Below are 21016 nucleotides of genomic sequence, written 5' to 3' on the forward strand. Positions count from 1 at the left end.
TAGTAAGTGATAGATATATATGAAGTATATATAAGTTTTTATTTATTTTTTCTGCGTTACACACACCACTTCATACGCTGCAGCATTGGAATCGTCAGCTAAGCAATGCTAAATGGATATCCAGCCGGAGTTTGGAAGTTTCGCCATTTCTCAGGCTGTAATGAAGACAGAACACGGGCCCTTTTTTGCTCTGCCTCAGAGCTCCCAGGAAGCGAAGTGGGTCAGAACAAGGACTCGCGTGGCGGCGATGCATCCTCGGGACGTTTTGAAGCGCAAGAAAAATAGCCGAGGGCCGTTTGTTTGATCCCGCGTGACGACGGCGTTGATTATTTTGTGCTCGGACAAAAAAAAAAAAAAAAGATTTGGGGGCTTTGACACGACTTCAGTTAAGCAAAAGCCGTTAGCGGGACGAAAGCTTTTGATATTCCGTTTCATGTTTTAAAAACGACACAATTACAGGACGCGAAAAGTTCACTTGGTGTGTGGGCTTGTTCAGATCCAGAATCGCAAACATCAGGAAATAACAAGCTGCGTTTTTCAGGCCCTGCAATTAGAGAGTGTGTCTGTAAATGGTGGATGCTCGTTCGAACTGAAATGTTTAAGAAATAGATTTAAAGGAGCATTCTTTTCAGTGTTGTGCTACACAAATGCCTCTATGGGGTTGTTCAAATATAGGTTGCAAATTGTTTCTATGTATTTAACTTTTTTGTTTAAAGATTCAGGTTGTTTTTTTGCATCGTCATTTAAGTAAACGATATGATGCATCAATTAAAAAAAGTGTGTATCGGCATTTATATCGCAATGCATCGTTTTTAACATATTTGCATCAGTAAAAAACAATTTATATATAAATATTAGTAAATGCGCTATGCTTTTATTATTGCGAAAGTGACCAATAATTTGTGACCCATATTATTTATGTAGATCGATTTCTCGCGTTCTCTCGTAAATATGACGTATCGCAACGTTACGGAGACCGAGGAGTGTCCTGAAAGTCACATAGAATACAGATTTACATGGCAGAGGTAGAGCTGTAACTTCCTGCAGACAGAACATGAAAAGAACTTATTATTGTAAGTATTATTGATTTTTATTATAATTTTATTTTTAAGCTACAAAGACGTGTTGGTGAAAGGGTCACGCGTTAGAAGTCAGAAGGCACTTTGATGTTTTGCCGTTTGTCTGGAGCAAAGAAATAAACGCGGACTATCTGTAGCATATTGAATTGCAGCGCATCATATTTGTTGCATTCCATCGCATTGCGTTGAATCGAATTGAAATCCGTCGCACTGCAGCGTAATAGGGCGAATTTTAGTAGAAAAATTGCCCGAGAAAAATGTATTTATTTCATTTTATTTTACTTTGAGGATCTCTATTACTGTAATTGTTTTGGTGCTCTCAATTTTCACAGTTTTCAGAAGTGTCCTTCTCAATTGTCGGTTTCGGCCACCAACTACACCTGCATCCTAAAATCTCTAGACTGCACAGCTTTGGCTCAACTGACAGTCATAAAAAACAATATGTTCAGAGTTGTTCCAGGACCCGGCAATCCCAGGCAGGCGAGGTTGTAAGGATCTTCAAAACAAATCAGCCTGAATAGTCCCTCATCTGATTATTTGTGATGAAACTTTCCTCCTGACTTGGCAGAGATCAGGGAGAGCCTGGGAGGCATGTAGTCTTCCTCCCTTTTTTCTTTTACATTGCTTTAAGTGTTGTAAAACACCTCTTTCAAGTTCCTTCATGAGCTTCGAGGTCCTCCCCGAATTCCACCCTCTAGTTTTGATCCTCATGGCTTAAAGGAGACCATGACCCTGGTTATAACTGACAATTAGACACCACATTCATTTGCATCTTAATCTCTGGGTTTGACGTTAACCGTCTCTTTACGCTCTGATAAAATGGTGTAAGATGACGCGTTCATCCCCAGAACTGATAACATTTAATGATCGAAGGTTTCTTCTGGTTCTTTCACCAGAAATGATCAACTTGTCAAATCCTGTTGAGAATGATGCACTAAAAACCCATTCACTGGATTACTGAATATCATGTGTAGCATCATATCACATTTTTGTTTAGTGTTGACTGATTTATTACTAGATTTGAGTTTTTTTTAGTTTTTAATCTTAAGAACCAACACATTTTTGTGGATCTCCTGCTATAGAGCTATAAACCCCATTGAACACTTTTGGAATGAATGATTGACTGTAAACATTGACTGCACCCCAGGCCTCCTCATTTCACTGACATCAGTACTGAATGAGCTCAAATCTCCACAAGAACACTCCAAAATCTAGTGGAACATCTTCCCAGAAGAGTGGAGGTAATCATAAAAGCAAATGGAGACTAAATGTCTCCATAAAAGGAATGGGGTATTTTAGCTCAGTGCTTAAAGTGTTGGACTTCTGATCGGAAGGTTGTGAGTTCAAATCCCAGCACCATCGAGCTGCCACTGCTGGGCCCTTGAGCAAGGCTCTTAACCCTCAGCTGCTTAAATGATAAAAACAAGATATTTATAATTTGCTCTAGGTTTATTTCTTTCAAGTAAAAATATGGATCGACCCACTTCTGAGCACATGCTGGAACTGCTAAAATGACTTTCTTTCTCCTGCCAGTACGCTGTGTGAATACGAGGAGAAATTTCCCATTCAAAAACCCATTCACCAAAAGCAATGCATTCGGGTTTCCTTTAATATTTCAATATCACAGATATGCAGTGTGTAAATGCACAGGTGCTGAAGTGAGAAGATCTGCACGGAGAAATGCGCTCTCACAAAGCAAGGAGACCCCGAGCCTGAGAAATTTCAAGGTACCTGCAAGGAACAGAAACAGGAATGGAGATCATGATGAATTCGAGGGAAAAAAATCAAAATGAAGGCTACATCGAGAGGTCGGAGGAGATGATATATTGCCTTGTGACCTTAACACACACTCACTCACACACAAATATTCACAGAAGCAAGCAAGGACACGGGGGAAGGAAAGGAAACTCGGCGAAACCTCTGCAGCACATCGGTGGCTCGAAGTTCATGCAAATATCAAACAAATCGAAGCAGTCGATGAGAAATTCATACAAATGAACCTTCACTTTAACACATTTATGAACCGAGTTGTGCTGATTGTTAGAGATTTGCATTTTGAGAGATGTTCGCTTGTTGGTCAGATCTTTAAAGAGAAATATAATTTTCATATGATAAGGTGGAACATAAGTACATTTCCATGAGCAGTGAAGGTTTCTGGTAGGTCAAAAAAATGGAAAAAAAAAAATTTCCACTTTTCTGGGAAGATTTTCCACTAGATTTGGTGGAGATTGATACTCATACAGCCACATGGTTGAAGATTTGGACCGCTGTCAGTGTTCACATCCATCCCAAAGGTGTTCAACAGGGTTTGGAGGTCTTCAGCAGGAGATCGTCCACTCTGACCGTTGGAAAACATATCTTCACCAAGCTAGCTTTGTGCATTGTCATGATAGAACAGGTTTTGGGTCTCCTGGTTCAAGTAAAGGGAAATTTTTAATGCTAAAGCTTCCAAAGACGTCCTACAAATGGCTGGAAAAGTCAGGGGTCTCAATATTTTGTGTATCCATGTGTGTCCATAATCTTTGTGTATATTATACCCAACTAACAAAAGGGGAAAAGTGATGTAAATAATATGTAATAAATACGTTATTAGTTAATACGATAATCGTTTTCGAACGTGCGTTAATCATAAATTGTGCCTGCTTTCCCTCTCATCCATCTGTTTTGTCTCAGCATGACAGCAGGAAATGAGCTTTGCTGCTATTTCCTCTTTTCTTCCTTTAATCTTATTCTCACTTCAGAATGAAAGATTTTGGCGACTCGTGCCGTCTCGGCAGCTGCTCGGGCCGCGGGTTTGAACCCCACAATCCGCAAACTTGAGCTGGACCCACTTTCTCATGTGTCCTGTCTCCACATTAATGCTACGCTTGTTTTTTTTTTAGATTGTGCATAAAATCACATCTATAGAAATGGAGATATTGTTTTGGGCACGTCAGGATTTGATGTGACAGGTTTCTAAGCGCTTATTAATGAGGGCACGGGGCTTCATTGGAGCTGTCTGTTTATATCATTCCCCAATCAGGGTGACATCCTGTTGTGTCTGTATTCTAACGAGCAGTGTCATATTCGCTATAGAATAAATATAAGTACATTTAAATATCTATATGATTTGCTGTTGAATGCTTATTTGTGATTGGTCCAATTTTTTTTCTTTCATGACAACTTAGTCACGAATATTTCATACAAAAACATAAAAGATGATTGATTTTAAATCATTTTTTTCCATAAATATCTCTTCAATTATTTCTAGAGTCTCTTTATTTCATAGCGTTTCTCTCGGTTGAGCTGCTCCTAGTAGTGTCTGTTTATAATACAGTTTCTATCCAATCAGATTTTAGTCGTCATATCACGTGTTGCCAGGGTCAAATGGACCTGGTGTAAGACCCTCAGAATCAACAGTGGAGGCTCCAATAGTGTAAAATACATGTGGCTTGAAGCTGTTTCTTTAACCGATCAGATTTCAAGTTGGCGACAGCGGGGCCATCTGGCAGGCGTACAATAACTTCTGCATTTTAACGTCCTTTGATTGGTCAGAGAACGCACCTGTCAGAGCTCGCAAACCACATATGTAGCAAACTGCACAGGCTCTTATATGTACGTGTGGATTTAATAGCTGTTATTCCACCACGGCTGACAGAGGAGAAAAAAATCTATCTAATAGATACATTACAAAGACATTTACAAGACGGATGTTTAAAAAAAGTCGGAGATCGTAAGGAAAAATCAGGCAAAACAGTTATTAAGCTTTTTTTTTCGTAAAATTTACACAAAATGCACACTTCGCTTTCATTTTAAATCCCCAGGAAACAACGTAATGCACGGTAAAAAAACGCTGGGAAAACCCGGGGTGAATTTATGAGGTTAATATCGATGCTTCTGCTATAGATGATGTATGCAGGAGGTGCAGCTGCGGCTACAGTGAAAGGAGACGTGTTGAATTGTGTTCATTGGGTTTGTTGCTTCAGTATCTCCATTCATTCTCATCTATAAGATTCCTGTCTCTGTTATACTGCTTTTCTTAATAATATTTATGGTTTCTTTATCTGTGGTGTCATAATGATGGGATTAAGAGGTGGATTGATTCAGGACACCACTGAAGACCTAGGAGTGAAATACACGGCCCAAATACTGATATTGCATAAATGATAAAAAGCTTAATAAAATTTTAATGGCGTTACGTTGAGTTGAAGCGCCCAGTTTTTTTTGTTCTATTCACATCTAAGAACATGGAAGAAGTTAGATGCTTCTCTTATTCACTTCTTTAGATCGTTTATTCAGAAGCATCTACTCTGTCCATCCGACCCGAACACAATATGAATGCATCGTGTGACGTAATGACATCACACCTATATGTACCGTAATACTTCTGATATAAAGCTTTAATGTGATGTGCAAGAGCTTCAAACTTTGAACAATCCACAATGCAGCGGTTTTGGAATCATATTATTTTATTATCCTAAACAGATCTTTAAAAGTTTGATGCTGGAACCGGATTTTCAGCTTCAACAGATAAAAAGGACCTGCTCAGTAATGAGGTTTATTTGATTGATGAACGGCGTCTCGTACGAACTGTGTAATGCCATATATTGTGCGTTGCCATAGAGGAACGGGGAAGGGATGAACAGAGTGTTTACACCGACACCCAGCCAGTGAGAGAGAGAAAGACAGAGAGAAGGAGACTGACAGGGTAAGATAATAACTGGAAATCTGCATCAACTGAGCTGCCATTTGCCGATCGATTTGTTGCCATGGGTTTTGAGGAAAATGAGGAGCGGGAAGGAAAGGGGGAAAAAAAACGAGAGGAAAAAACGGCCACATTGTCAAAATGACAGTCAATTAAAAACAAAGCAGGGAGATGAAATGCTTTGAGTAGGACAAACCAGCTGAAGCACTTGTCAACAATAGCGTCCTCTAGAGAGAGTGAGATGGAGACAGAGACTTATGAATAGGCAGTATGCAATTTGTGAGCTGTCTATGCACATGATGAATGAGAAGTCCAACAAAAAAAAAGAAAACGGGGGGAAAAAGGGTCTTGCACATGCAAATTCGTTCTGAGTAAATAAGGCTATAATTGAAATAGATCACGTAATTGAATAATCACCATTAGCCCAGCAGATGTGCATGCACAGGATTAGACAATTACACAAGGTGTTCCTCTGTCTAATTGTACCAGCACATGCTGCCCTTATTCTCACATTTCCGCTTATTTAGCCCGTGTCCTGCTTTACACGCCGACGCGTGTCATATCCGCGAATAATTAATTGAAACAGGGACCGCTTTGAATGGACGTCAACTTCATTAAATGTAACCGATGGCTCTTCAAAAAAAAAAAAAAAAAAAAAAAAAAAAAAAAGATCCCAAAGCTGTTTTGTTATAATGGCGTGTCGGTGTATCGTTGTGAATAAAGGTGTAAAAAAGAGTCTAAAAGAAGTAACGGGTGTGAGATTCGTGTCGGTTTTTCCAGTGCATTCCTTCATATTAGATTAGATTAGATTAGATTTAACTTTGTCATTTTGCGAGGTACATGTACAGAGCCAATGAGATGCAGTAAGCATCTAAGCAGATGTGCCTAAGTGGCCTATTTACAATAAATAGCAGTGATAAATAAGGGTATGGGCTTTATATATACAAGGGGTGAGGGGTGAATAATATACAGGATTTCGGGAGATCACATGATCGAATGACATGATATGGTTATGAACTAGCATGGATGTTTGTATGATACAGTATTTAATGCAGTGTTAAATGGAGCTGAGACGATTTCCATGCTTTAGGACCTGTTCAGTAAGTAAAGGATGGGAAAAAATAAACAGTAGGATATGATGTTCTATCCGGAGTCAGGCTTTTTAATCAGTTGCTAAACCTGTAATATCGTCATACAAACAAACTTCAGAAGTAGTGGATCTTCAGAAGTAGTGGAAATCTTTCCAGCGATGTAAACATGGGGTATAATACAATAACATGGGGTATAAAAATTCATTGCAAGTTGATTTATATGTTACGTTTGTGACTTTGCAGAATGTTTAACATGTTGTATGTAGGCATCTCATTTGCCATGACATCATCACATTTGAAATAAATTGTGTATGTAGCACATTTTTATTAGAAACTGTTAAGATTTAAATTAGGTAGGGCATTTTAGCTGTGAGTCCTAAAATTTGGGCAGGGAGGGGCGGAGATGGGGCGATGAGGGGCGGAGATGGGGCGGTGAGGGGCGGAGATGGGGCGGTGAGGGGCGAACCAGACATAGTCTCAGATAAATGTTTGTAGGAGTCTCATTTTTCATGATATCTTCATTCAGTTCAAAATATAAACTCATGAGACATGTAGCTTTCAACCCAGTCTTTATATGGAATGCTCCAGGACTGATTTCATGTATTTATATTTGAAATACAAACATTTTCTGCATTGAAAATGTATATTCAAGACACTTCATCATCTATAACTTATCTTTTTGAGCAATATCAACTTTGAATAATGCACAGTCGAGCTCAAAGTGTCTTCTTTTCAAATATATTGTGTATGTAGCCCACTTTTATCAGGAACTGTTAACATTAAAATGTAAACTGTAGGTCATTTACAGTCCCAAAAGCGCTGGCGAAGGCTAACAGGTTAAATGTGTGCACAAGGATGTCATTGTGTTATTGTTAATTATTTAGATACAACATATACATTTATTAGTATATGTTTATTTGTACTCGTTTCGTTTTTTTTTTTAATTTGGTTGTTTTGACCAAAGCCTAACCAGGGACGAGGGCTGAAAACTAGCTTCATGCTATATGCCTCGTGAACATCTACAAGATTCAAGAGTGCATTGTTTTACCTTACCAGCATTTGGACACCTGGCCGTTTTCCTGCCATGTGGTTCTTCTAGTATAGAACATCTTCGTGGTATCATACAATTTTGCGTTCACGTCAACTTGGAAACCCAAACCTGGCTGTGCACAAAGCGAGCTCCACGAAGATATGGGTTGGAGTGGAAGATCTCCTGTTGTAGAGCTTCGATCTCAACCCCTACTGAACACCTTTGGGAGTGTAAAAGCTGATTTCACCCCAGACTTCCTCACCTTCTCACCTACATCAGTACATGACTTTATTAACACCCTAGTGGCCGATGAACACAAATATCCATAAGCACACTCCAAAATCCAAAGTCACGACCTCCCAGAAGAGTGGAGGGAATTGTAGGAGAAAATTGGGACGTGTGTAAGTTCTAACCTCCTCTTCTCGATAACTTGACGTGGCTGACCGGCCTAGACAGCACTTAATGCATGCGGAGTAGGTTCCTAGCCGTCACACAGCTCGGCGTGAATGTATTCGGCTTGTTGAATAATTGAGGATTGAGTATTTACCACAACGCTTTTCCCGTCACACAGGCACGTACACACAATCACACATTCTCCAGCTTCAGATATCTGTAGCTGCCACATGTTTGGATTTCAAATGACTCTGTTTTTCTTTTCCGTGGAAGAAAAAAGGGGGAAAAATAAATAAATAAAAGCGCAGGGCCTTTGAAAAGTGGCAATCCCCTGTACGGCCTTCCTTCTTCTCCTTCAGCTGTGCTTTTGTGTGGCGATAAGAGTTTGTGACGAAGTAGCTCTTTAATCCGTCGGGGAAGGTTTTACCAGAGGGGCACTAACGTTGGATTTGTGCTTCAGTATCACTTCACTGGGCTGTTTTACAGCACCAAAGCCCATCTCAGCTTTCTTCACAGCCTGCCAAGGAATTTGGCAAAGCTCTCAATTCACTCTTTTTTTTAATAACATAAAAAAAAAAGGAATAAGGAACATGTGTGAAAAGGGCTTAGATTTCTGTCTGCATTGTAAAAAATGAAGATTTAATGAAGATTTTTGTTGCAGAAAGAAACAAAAATGAGGTTTTAGATACTCAGGGGTGAAGGTAGAGGTAGAGTTTCCAAAGAAAAGCACGGTCGGGTTCTCGAGAAAGGTTTTACACCGTCGAGTGCCTCGTCAAGGCTCCAGATCACGGGTTTGTATTAAGGTGCTTTTTTATGTTTTTGGGAGCAAATGTACATAAAAAAAATTGATGAAACACCCTTAGTACACAATGTACCTTTCTTCAGCCTGACTTCGCAAAAAAAATAAAAATAAATAAAAATCCCATTGTTGCTTCATATTGATGTTTTATATTGATGTAGGTAAAAAAATCAGTAATGTACTCAGTAATGAATAGTTTTACTAAAGCAAACAGTGTGAAACTGAAGAGACAATAAGAAATCCTGCATCCAAACCCAGGCTTAGGCTGTGCTATGATTTACAGCATCCTTAGTAAATGCCTGATTGGGGCTACGGTTTGCAAGTTGCAGGCAGCTATAAACTAAAGAATAACTCCATATAAAATAACTCTTTATTTAAAAAAATAATTAAATGAATGTTTATAAATTAATTGATTTAGGAAAACCATCATCCTTAGTAAATGCCTGATCAGGGCGACGGTTTTTGGGATTTCAGGCAGCTATAAACTAAAGAATAACTCCATATAGAATATTAAATAACTATTTTGAAAATTAATGTTATATTGAAAATTAACTATATTGAAATTAATGTATATAAATACGTTTATTTATAATAACTTCATATAAAGCTAGAAAGATGAAAAGAAAAACCAGCATTCTTAGTAAATGCCGAGCGCAGGCAGATATAAACTAAAGAATAACATCATATAAAATGATTTTGTTCATATAAACTAAACTAATTTCTATGAAATAACTTTGTATAAAAACGAAACACGAAAAGAAAGCCAGCATCCTGAGTTAATACCTGATCAGGGCTGTGGTTTGTGGATTGCAGGCGAAAAATACATAAATAAATAAAAAGGGATGAAGTCCGGTTATAACTAATTATGAATTAAACTCAGTGGTATAAGACTTGGATCAGACCAAGCTGCCACTACTGGGCCCTTGAACAAGGCCCTTAACCCTCAACTGTTATATAAATGACAGAATTGTAAGTAGCTCTAGATAAGAGTGTATCCAAAATGCCATAAATGTAAAACAGGTAAACTAAAGTAAACTGGGTTATTAATCCGAAGGTCTTGGGTTCAAGCCCCGGTATCACCAGGGGCCCTTGAGCAAGGCCCTTAACCCTCTGTTTTCAAGGGGTTCTGTATCAAGGCTGACCCTTACCCCAGCTTCCTAATATCACTTGGATATGCGAAGAAATATTTTCAGTGCGTTTTAATGCACACATTCATATAGTGGTATAAAGTTACACCTTTATTTTGAGATATATAAAATATGTATATAATATAATATTAAAATAATTATTATATAATATTATATATAATATATAAATATATATCGCCAATACATAAATATGTGCCTCACAATTTTTTTTATATATATATATCATTTTTATTTCAATCAAAAATCTTTGTGAGTTTATTTAAGTGAATGTGATTCTGTCCTCATAATTTTCAACTAAATCAGTGACATGTTTCATTTACAGTCTCCATTGTGTAAGCAAACCTGAGCAGTTTAATGATCACCACAGGAGCACTGAATGGCGTAATCTGAGTGACACGTTGCTAAACAGAATGAATATCCTGCTCTGTAAATCCTGGCTCCGATCACAACCTGCAATTTGTCCCGAGAAACGACGCCTGTACGTAGCGCGAGCGGAATACGAAGTGCAATGTGTTGTTCATTTTGGTGCGCGTGTCTGAATCAATATCTGGATATAGCGCTGTAAACAATTATAGACCTCCAGCCTGTGCTGTAAATGTTACACATTTTAAATCATCACTTTAACTTCAACATGTTTTAATGGGAGGCAACAGATGTTCGTTTGATGGCCCTATAGAGTTCTACAGCAGGCAGACGCTGTTGCATTAAAAACTAAAAAAAAACTCTAAACAAATCCAGTTCATTTCTTTCATCTTTTGCATCTCATTCATTTTCATTTATACCCACTGGGGAAAAAATACGGCAAATTATAATCTAGAGGCATGTGTTTTCTGGGGGGAGAAATAAATAGAGAGGACGACCAAAGAGAACTTTAAAACATTTATTTAATTCTTCTTCTGCACATGATTCCACCGGGTGCTGAATACAGGCCCATCTGGTGTAGAAACTGGGACAAACTGTACTTTGGAAGAAAGCTGAAACCTTCCCCGGGCAAAGAGAGAGGCTTTTGTGAGAGGAAGGCAGAGATTAAATTCTGGAAGTATCTACATTATGAAAACCCCCGAGTTCTGGATCACTGTGACCGAGTCATGCGTATGGTCAGGGAATCGAATATAAATCTAAAATGTATTTAATAATTATTATTACTATTATTATTAGTAGTAGCAGTAATAATAATAATAATAATAATAATAATAATAATAATAATAATAATAATAGTAATATTCACATCTGTTTTTGTCTACAATTACATTATAATAATGATAATAATAATAATAATAATAATAATAATAATAATAATAATAATAAAATTATTTCATTAATAATCCCCTGCTACTAATATTAGTACTTATTCTACCACTAATAATAATAATAATAATAATAATAATATTTATATTAAAAATGATCAAATAAATAAATAATATACTACTAGTAAATTAAAATAATTATACCAATAATAATAATATATAGTATATAGTAAAATAATAATAATAATAATAATATAATAATAATAATAATAATAATAATAATAATATTTAGTATAATAATAATATTAATAATAATAGTAATAATAATAATAATAATAATAATAATAATAATATAATAATAATAATAATAATAATAATAATAATAATAATAATAATAATAATAATATTTAGTATAATAATAATAGTAATAATAATAGTAATAATAATAATAATAATAATAATAATAATAATATAATAATAATAATAATAATAATAATAATAATAATAATAATAATAATATTTAGTATTATAATAATAATATTAATAATAATAATAATAATAGTAATAATAATAATAATAATAATAATAATGAAAAATAATAATAATAACAATAATATAATAATAATAACAATAATAATAATAATAATAATAATAATAATAACAACAATAATATAATAATAATAATAATAATAATAATAATAATAATAATAATAATAATAATATTGTTATATATAGTTTAAAATAATGTAACTTCATAAAAAAATAATGCTTTTGACATTTCTAATGTAAAACATTCATGGCACCTACTGTATGTGGAATCGTGTGACCTTCCTCTCCCCTCCAATATTCCGACGTTTACGTAGTTTGACTTAATGATTTTGAGGCGCTGAGATCCATTAGCCGATGAAATAGGAATCAGGAGCGTTCGCTCAGAGCCGGCGCGCTGGTCAATATCACAACTGGAAAAAGCAATGAAGATCAGCCCGGCCTGAAATAGGTGCCATGCCCTTCAGCGATCATTCCTTTCCTCTCAGGGCCCTTCTGATCTCAGGGCCGCTTACAACATCATCATCTCCGCATCACTTATCAGGAACCCGGGCTCAATAAATCAATCGAGGCTGCTCGGGCCTCTCCCAGGCGTCAGGCATGTTTCTGTTTTTTTCTTCTGAAGCGCTCACACCCGGGAATCACTTATCAGCATGAAACAACGTGATGCTTCGTGTGAAGGTCCTGCGAATGTTCATTAAGTTGTTTTCCAATGAGCGAGCGCGGATCGATAGTGTTGCATTCACAGTAACTCATGCATGTCTCCTCGTTACTTATTCCCTCTGTGAGAGTGATGTGGACGTTCTCACAGATTGTTAGTTAAGAAAACACGAGTTTGAGTACATTGTTTTTAAAGACTATATAAAATAGTATACTATATATATGAATGAGTCGTATTATGAAAAAGGTTATCAGAGATGCTTTGCTTCATGTTCGTTTGAAGCACAGTAATAGTTTGCTGTCCAGAGAGGAGGTTTTGCAGTTGTGTTGAGAAGTACTGAATTTGGCAGATATAAGAGCCTAAGAATTGGAAGTATACTCTAATCATTTGTCCCAGGTTACTTTTTTTTTTCTCTCTAAATTACATTGTAAAACAGCTCCAAACTTCACAAATTGTGTTGCAAGATTCTTTTAGAAGTTGCTGCCTGTAGGCTTTTTTAAAATGAATTATTTATTTTTTTTCTAACTGTTTTAATTCTCGGGGCAGTTGAAAATTGGGAATAAGGACAAACTTTTTTATTAGAATAAATAGTACATTCTGGCACAAAACCCATATATATATATATATATATATATATATATATATATATATATATATATATATATATATATATATATATATATACGTAATATAACAACGTGTGGCATTACAGAGAGAGAGAGAGAGAGAGAGAGAGAGAGAGAGAGAGAGGGAGAGAGAGAGAGAAGAATTCCACATATGGAGGTTGAATACCATTTTACTAAAGCGAGAAACCCAAACCTCTACACTACAAACTACCATAACTGTGCACCTACATCATCTGGAGCAGTTCAGAATCAATATTTGTCTACTAACATGACAAAAACATTCAAATATAAATAAAATCCAACCTACTCACTAGAGATGCAGACTCATAATGTGCAGCGCCCCCCAGAGGCTGTAATCCAGTGGTACCGCTCGTATTCACTGGTCTGGAAGTGGTGAACACGAAGTAGCTTCGGGGGTTGGCCGACCTCCTCACGATGTCTAGCTTTTCTTGAAAATAGATCTTTAAATATGTCTGCGACACAACTAATCAGAGGATGGAAAAATGCTGATGCTATTCTAGCCCAGAGGCTCTGTGAGGCGACTATGAAATCTGATTGGTTAAAGAAACAGAGCCATTTCTTAAGGAGACGATGGTAAAAAGGCCAGCAGTACTGACTCTGAAGGCCCTGGGTAGATTAGATTGACATGGCAGCACATAGAGGCTGAAATCTGATTGGACAAAAAAAAAAATCTAACATCCACATACACGTACTGGAAGCAGTGCAGCCGAGAGAAACACTACGAAATGAAGAGAATAAACTGTTGGAAATAAATTAATAAAAGTTTATGGATACAAATATTAATATTTAGATTGTAAATGTAGGTCAGTGTTTCTGATAGTGTTTAGGCCAGAGAAGGCTTTGCACTGACATATGTGTGTGTGTGTGTGTGTGTGTGTGTGTGTGTGTGTGTGTGTGTGTGTGTGTGTGTGTGTACAGTGTGTGATCAGTTCACAAGCCTTGAGATCAATATTGTGGTATATTTAATACAATTCCCCCTAGAAACAAACCCACATCAAAAACAGATGCTCGATGATTTTTATTAGTCATTAGTCCACTGTTCTTAAAATCTAAATAGTTTCCCTCTGTTGCTGTGTTTAGTTCAAGATTTCCCTGGGTGGTTAATGAAATCCTCGCACTCTTGGCCCAGGGCAGATTGAGATCACATGGCACTGGAGGTTCCCAGCACGAGAGACAGATGGAGAGATCTGGATGTGACATATCCATCAGCGTGACTAAGATGGTAGAAAGAGAGCTGGGAGGAACCGGGGTGCGTTCCATCTTGCACAAGTCGTACACTAATGCAACACGCCAAAAAAAAAAAAAAAAAACCCTGATACAGTCTGAAGCAGATTGTCAAGATGTTTAGCATTTCGATGGATTTTCTTTATACAGGAATGGAGTTAAAGTGTGTGGATTTTAGAAGAAACAGGTTTTTATACTTTATGGGATCGTTGCAGAATAGCGGATCCTCAGCACACCGACGCCGCTTCAGGTTTTCCCGTCGAAGGGGTATTCAGCAAAATCAGCTTTTATATTCCGGCATCTATTTGGTTTCAAATGCATTATGCACTTATGTGGTGTTGAGTGGGCAGCTCCTCACTAATTAAAGCTGTTGAGATTGTGGGGGTGTTTTAAGATCTTGAGGGGGTCTGAAAACACTGGCGGTTCTTTATTTATTTCATTATTTATTTATTTATTTGGAAATAGGGTCTCTCTCTTTTTTTTTCCTTTTGCATGGATGCAGCTCGGCACATGTAATCATGCTTAATTGCAACACTGAAAATTACAGAGGTCCTACGTCTCCCGCCTTGATTTTTCAGCGAGTTTGCAGAAGGAAAAAAACATAAATCTGCATTTTGATGTTGATTGTAGCACTCGAGCTTTTTTTTCTTTTCTTGTTGTTGTTGTTGTTGTTGTTGTTGTTGTTGTTGTTGTTTTTAATTAAGGATTTGAAAAACAGTCTCTATAGGGAAGCCGGATGATGCTGCTGAAGACTTTGTAGGAGTCTCACCTTATTAGACCTGAACCTTAAAGTTGGATAACCTGCTGCTAGAAGGGGAGGTGGGAGCTTGGTGGAGAAGGTATAGGATCTGAAGGTCATGAGTTCAAATCCCTATAGCTGCTCAGATTTAGAAATAAAAGAAATGCTTCGGATAAGAACGTCCTTCAAATGGCATTATTGTGAATGTAAAAGGACAGATGTTGTAGTCATGCTGGTGTCACGGTGTTGGATTTGCTCTTCGTACTCTTTTCATTCGACGCAGAGAAAACTTGTGTCTCGAGGGTCAATTCATCATCGGTCCCAAGCCTATCCATCACTCAGCAGGAGAATCTCCAGGCAGTTGCCATCAACATATCACGTTTAAACACGTGGCACACATCAGTCTGCGCATATTCCATAATTGATCACCTTTTATTGATGCTTTTTTTCTTTCTGAGTCTTTCTGAGACTGTTTGGCTTTTCACAGCTAATAAACACAATGATTCCAGAAAACGAGAGAGAAAAGGAGAGAATCATTTTAATATAAAAAAAAAAAGCTTAATCTAGTTCATCTAAATGTGTTATAAAATTCTCACTTTACCCCATTTTAATGAGATTCTAAACGAAAAAGTGCAGTCCATTATCTACAATATCCTCATGCTATTAGAATATAATTCGACAGGAAAGGAAGCACGTGTGTGTGTGTGTGTGTGTGTGTGTGTGTGTGTGTGTGTGTGTGTGTGTGTGTGTGTGTGTGTGTGTGTGTGTGTGTGTGTGTGTGTGTGTGTGTGTGTGTCTACAGAAAGTGTATCAAAGTTACCTGTAACGTACGCTATATATACGCAAAAGTATCGGGACACCTGACTTTTCCAGTCATATCTGAATCTTTCCCAAAAGGTGACCACAAAGTTGAAGGAAGCCACACATTTGTGTAGGATGTTTGAAATTGTTTCTTCATTAGAAACTTTTTCCTGCAATCTCGACAGCAAATGGCCGCTACACGTGGAATAGGATCTTCAATTCGGATACACGTATCAATCTTTTGGTCAGGAGTCCACAAACGTTTGGCCTCATAGTGTCTATTCTCAGTCTGGTGGAAAATAATGAAAGTATATACTAATAAATAATAATAGAAATAATAATTTATTAATGCTTTCACATTTAGCACCTGTAAAATAAATACGTTTTTCTTGACGCTGGAAATAAAAGCAGGTGCAAATATACATATAGTTTTTCTCTTAAATGAAATGCAAATGAAACCAGACTTTTTTGGTTTTTTTTCCGCTTTAGTCAAGTAGTCTTTTAGACGTTCTTCTTGCTTTTTTTTTTTTTACTTTTTGAAGGTTAATAGATGTTTGTATGCGGTTAAAGCTACGCGCAAAAAGAGAAACTCCAACGATGCTTCACTTCAGGGTAAGCTGGAGTAATAAAAGGTCACGCAAATTCTGAACAACCGCGAGACGGCTGACTTTCCGTCAACACCTTTAGCTTTGCTGGTAATGGATGATTCGATTTCAGCCATCGAGCCAACAAACATCACGTGACGACGGCGTGTGCGGAACAGATGGCTTTAATAACGTGAACCTGGAGTGTGCCTTTTTATCTTTAGTCATCTTTCTTTTAAAGTATCACTAGATTGATTTTCCGTAAAAAAGAAAGAAATAAATAATAAAAAACAAGACGTCTGGAGAGAGCGTGCGAACGGCTTTTCTTTTAAACCGCTAATCAGAATCATCGCTTCCTGCCGACCGTGAAGGTTGGATTCGGACAGAGGGCGTTAGCAATAACAATAGCTGTATTATATACTCTTGTCAATGAGGTAGGAAGTGAAACTGCACGTTGAAAGCTGTGATTTTCATGATGAACCACAATTTCTTGATTGATCACTGATTTCCTGCTGATCACTGGTTTTTTATTGAACTCGGGGGAATTGTGGCATTGAGGCGTAGTCATTTGTGTTATTGACCCGGGAATCTGTGTTTCCTCCAAGTCTTACAGAGGACTTTCTTTTCTTTTTAGTCTCCCACTGTGTGTATGTTTAAGTTAAAGCAGTCATTCGTACAACCGTCTGTAGCCAAAGGAGAAACGAATTTCCCTCTACCTCCTACTGCAGTTTTACCGGGAAAATAAGAAAGAAAATTCAGCCTTTGATAAAAAAAAAATTCTTTTTATATTTGATATATTTCAATGTTTCAATCCTTCATTTATTCTTGCATTTTTTATATTAATTAATGAAAATAATAAAAAAATTTAATTAATGAATTAATGCAATTATGTAAAAAAAAATCTATTAGTTAATAATTTTTTTATTATTATTAATTCATTAATTTTTTATTTATTTATTGTTGATTAAACCATAAAACATTTGATTAAATATAACGGCTTTAACGGTGATTGCTATACAATAGTACCAAATGTCGAAGATATGACGATATGCTGAAATGTTGAAGATCTGCTTTACATGGGATGGAGTGGAAGATCTCCTGCTATAGAGCTCTAAAACCTATGGAACAACTTTGGAATAAATGTGAACACTGACCGCACCCCAGGCCTCCTCACCTCACCTCACCTCACCTGTACCTGAGTTTACTAATGTTCGTTTTGATGGAGCACAAAATCTATCAATAGGCCCAGAATAGTGGAGGATTTTATAAGAGCAAATGGGAGTACATTTGGAATGGGATGTTAAAAAAATTATACATATTTTTATGGTCAGGTGTCCACAAACATTTGTCTATAGAGTGTATATTGAAAATCGACCCCTAGACACCACCCATCCCCCTCACCCAAAATATCTGTAGTAGTGTAGTATTTCCATTTATTTGATGATTCATGTCTAATATGCCTGAGGATATTTTTGTTGAAATAATCTTTTTAAAGATAAACCTGCCTGCTTGTATTCATTCAGACACTTTTGTACTCACTTGGGGAGTTATTTGTAATTATTCCGCCTTCTCAGGTGCCGGCTCGTCATCGCCCGGGCAACATTTCGATTTGCATCGGAGGATTTTCCGATCCGTACGTTCGGGTTTTGAGATGCAACTGGACTAATAATGAATGCATCACGTGTAAACACCGGGGGGAAAAAAAAACAACCAAACAAGGGTACACATTTAATTAAAGTTCTGCCGATTTATTTTTGAGGTAAAAGTGCAGAATGACATTTTAATTAAGTTGTGAATGTTAGTATTTATTACTGAAGTGTTGTTAATTGTAGAAATCTCAGTGATTTGGTAAAGGTTCCTATAAGAGATCACATTTTGTAGAAGTTTAATTTGGTGTCAGTTTTTTTTTTTTTTTTTTCTTATCTGAATGCCAAGTGGCATGGGAAATTTATTCCATCTGAAATGATTTACTTAAATTGTATTTGTCTATCTAATTTTAATGATTCTTCTACTTTGTGACATGATCCTGTCATTTTAGCCCATTTTGAAAGATTTCTTTACTACTTTGTCGTTTTATTTGACCAGATTCTTTGATCTTTGTTTCATTCATTCTTCATATACAATAAAATTTAATCTGAAGAATGAATGAAACAAAGAATTCGGTTAGCATCTAACCAGGATTGCAACTAGTATATGAATAAATCTAATATAAATACAGTAGAACCTCGGTTTGTGAGTAAAGTGGTTTACGAGTGTTTTGTAATACGAGCAAAAATGTCTGTTAAAAAAACTCACATAGGATTGCGAGTCGAAATCCGATCGGATCCTTCGGATGTTTTTGACGGAAAGCAATCGTGTGCTGAGCCGATGGTTCCGTTCGTTCACCCGATTCAGCTACCGGTCGGTCTGTCTGTCTGTCTGTCTGTCTGTCTGTCTGTCTGTCTGTCTGTCTGTCTGTCTATCTACAGTATTTGCCCTCAGTCTTTGTGTAGCTACCGAAGTAAAGTTCTCTTTACCATACGTCCTGTATTCTTGCGTAAAGGGGTGTGTTTTGCGTACGGTTTAGTTGTTAATAAGTGTAGTGATCACTGTAATAGTGAAGCTGTCATGAAGAAGAAGCCTGAAATGGAAGGTGCTAAAACAGAAGGAGATTCGTGATTAAAAGCGAGAGAAAAGAAAGAGATTGAAGTGACTCAAAAAATGAAAATGAATCAAAAAAGCGTAAATTAAGTGATGTCACTTGTTCGGGTGAAAGTCGGTTAATGGAAGGAGATTGTTCTTCCAATTAATATCCCTTCTCTTCCTCCTCCTCTCCTCTCCTCCTCATCTCTCTCATTCCATCCTCGACTCTTCTCAAAGGTACAATAAACGTCTATTTGTTTTTATTTAAGATTATTATTGTTACAGTATACAGTAATGCATTAACATCACAGTATGACACTGTTTTACTGTATACTGTACTGTATACGGTATACTCTACTTTTATTTTTATAGGAATAATTTGGGGGGGGGTCTGAAATGCATTCTGAATTTACATTAATTCTTATGGGAAAACTCGTATCAATCATGTACGAACGAATTACGCTTGTAAACCGAGGTTTCACTGTATACAAATGTACAGTAACCGTATTGTGAGAGTGCAGTATTTCACACCATTGGGCGATAACCTCGCACAAGCATATTCACGGTTTCTGATGATGTGTAAATATGGCTGAGTGTCCTGTAGACCACCCTCTTCATTAAACCTTGGGGGAGCTTGTTGCATCAAGAGCTCTCGTTTTCATGTCCTCGACAATTTAACCGCACGCGCTTCAGACGTGCTGAGCAAGGGATGTCGAAAGGGAGCTCGGAAACCGCATTTTCATTTGGACAAAACGGCCTTCCTTGAGACCCAGCGGTGTGTGTGCTCGAGCCTGGGATGGAGATTACGGTGTGTACCAAATAGCGAGCTCTAAGTGGAAAACTCGAGAGGATCCATGCTGGGTGATTAGAAGAAGAAAATCAAGGGAAGAGGATCGGGGTGATTCGAGAAGCACCTAGCTCTTTACATCAGCATCGAGAAGGCGCTATTTCCGTAGCTTTAAGAAGAGGACACCGGTGACTGCATTTCAATCTCGTCTCGCTTATGTGGAAGCTTGTTTCCAGGCAACAATAAGCCTTGCGTTCCTGCTGTGTTCCATTTTGTTTTGTTTTGATAATTGTTTCCTTTATAACATCACACCATATTGTTTCATACTCTTCATGCACCTCATGAGTGTTCATCCGAGGCTGCTTGGTGTTTTTTCCCCCCCTGTAGACGTTTTTTCTGGTTTGTGACATTGCGTATGTGTCCTAAGGATGGGCCTTCTGTCTGATTGGATCGGGACGCTGCAGATACCAACGCAAGAACCAAAGCTGGATTCATTCACCGTGGCTTCATGGTTTGAGCTGGAGGTGTGAATACCGTTGCCTTCATGAACATTTGTGACCTAGATATATTAGTTTTTTCGCAAGAACATGCTTTTTTTTGTTGTTTTTTTTTGCAGCTCATTTGTGGCACAGGGAAAAAGCTGCACTGTATTTCCCAGAGTCCACATTTGCTTTCAGAGCACAATGCATCCACATATCCAGTTTCTGCCGTCTCTGGGGGATCGGCATAATGAATGGATTACAAGCTTGCACGTATAAAGATTGTCGTGTTGATACAACACCGCAGGAACAAAGTGCCACCGATGGCTTCGGATATGTAAAAGAAGAAAAAAAAGAATCGTTTGATTGACAGTTTGTGTTTTTTTTTTTAAATCATGGATGTAAATGGATGTCTCAAAGGGGCCCGAGAAAACAATATTTATAAAAAGGCCTTA

The 21016-nt window shown here is 37.2% G+C and overlaps 1 protein-coding gene and 1 long non-coding RNA gene across 5 annotated transcripts in view; one reads left to right on the forward strand and one right to left on the reverse strand.

Moving 5' to 3' along the window:
- Window positions 1–21016, forward strand: part of macrod2 (mono-ADP ribosylhydrolase 2) — a 636986-nt gene that overhangs the window by 303316 nt on the left and 312654 nt on the right. The gene's annotated exons all lie outside the window — the stretch shown is intronic.
- The window catches only part of LOC310725002, an 8890-nt gene continuing 7422 nt past the window's right edge, over window positions 19549–21016 (reverse strand). Inside the window, exon 4 of the long non-coding RNA XR_014533234.1 lies at window positions 19549–21016. This exon is cut by the window's right edge and continues 457 nt beyond it. This is a non-coding gene — a long non-coding RNA (uncharacterized lncRNA).

This window comes from Silurus aristotelis, assembly GCF_946808225.1.
Source record: "Silurus aristotelis genome assembly, chromosome: 4".
In the NCBI taxonomy this organism is placed as follows: Eukaryota; Metazoa; Chordata; class Actinopteri; order Siluriformes; family Siluridae; genus Silurus; species Silurus aristotelis.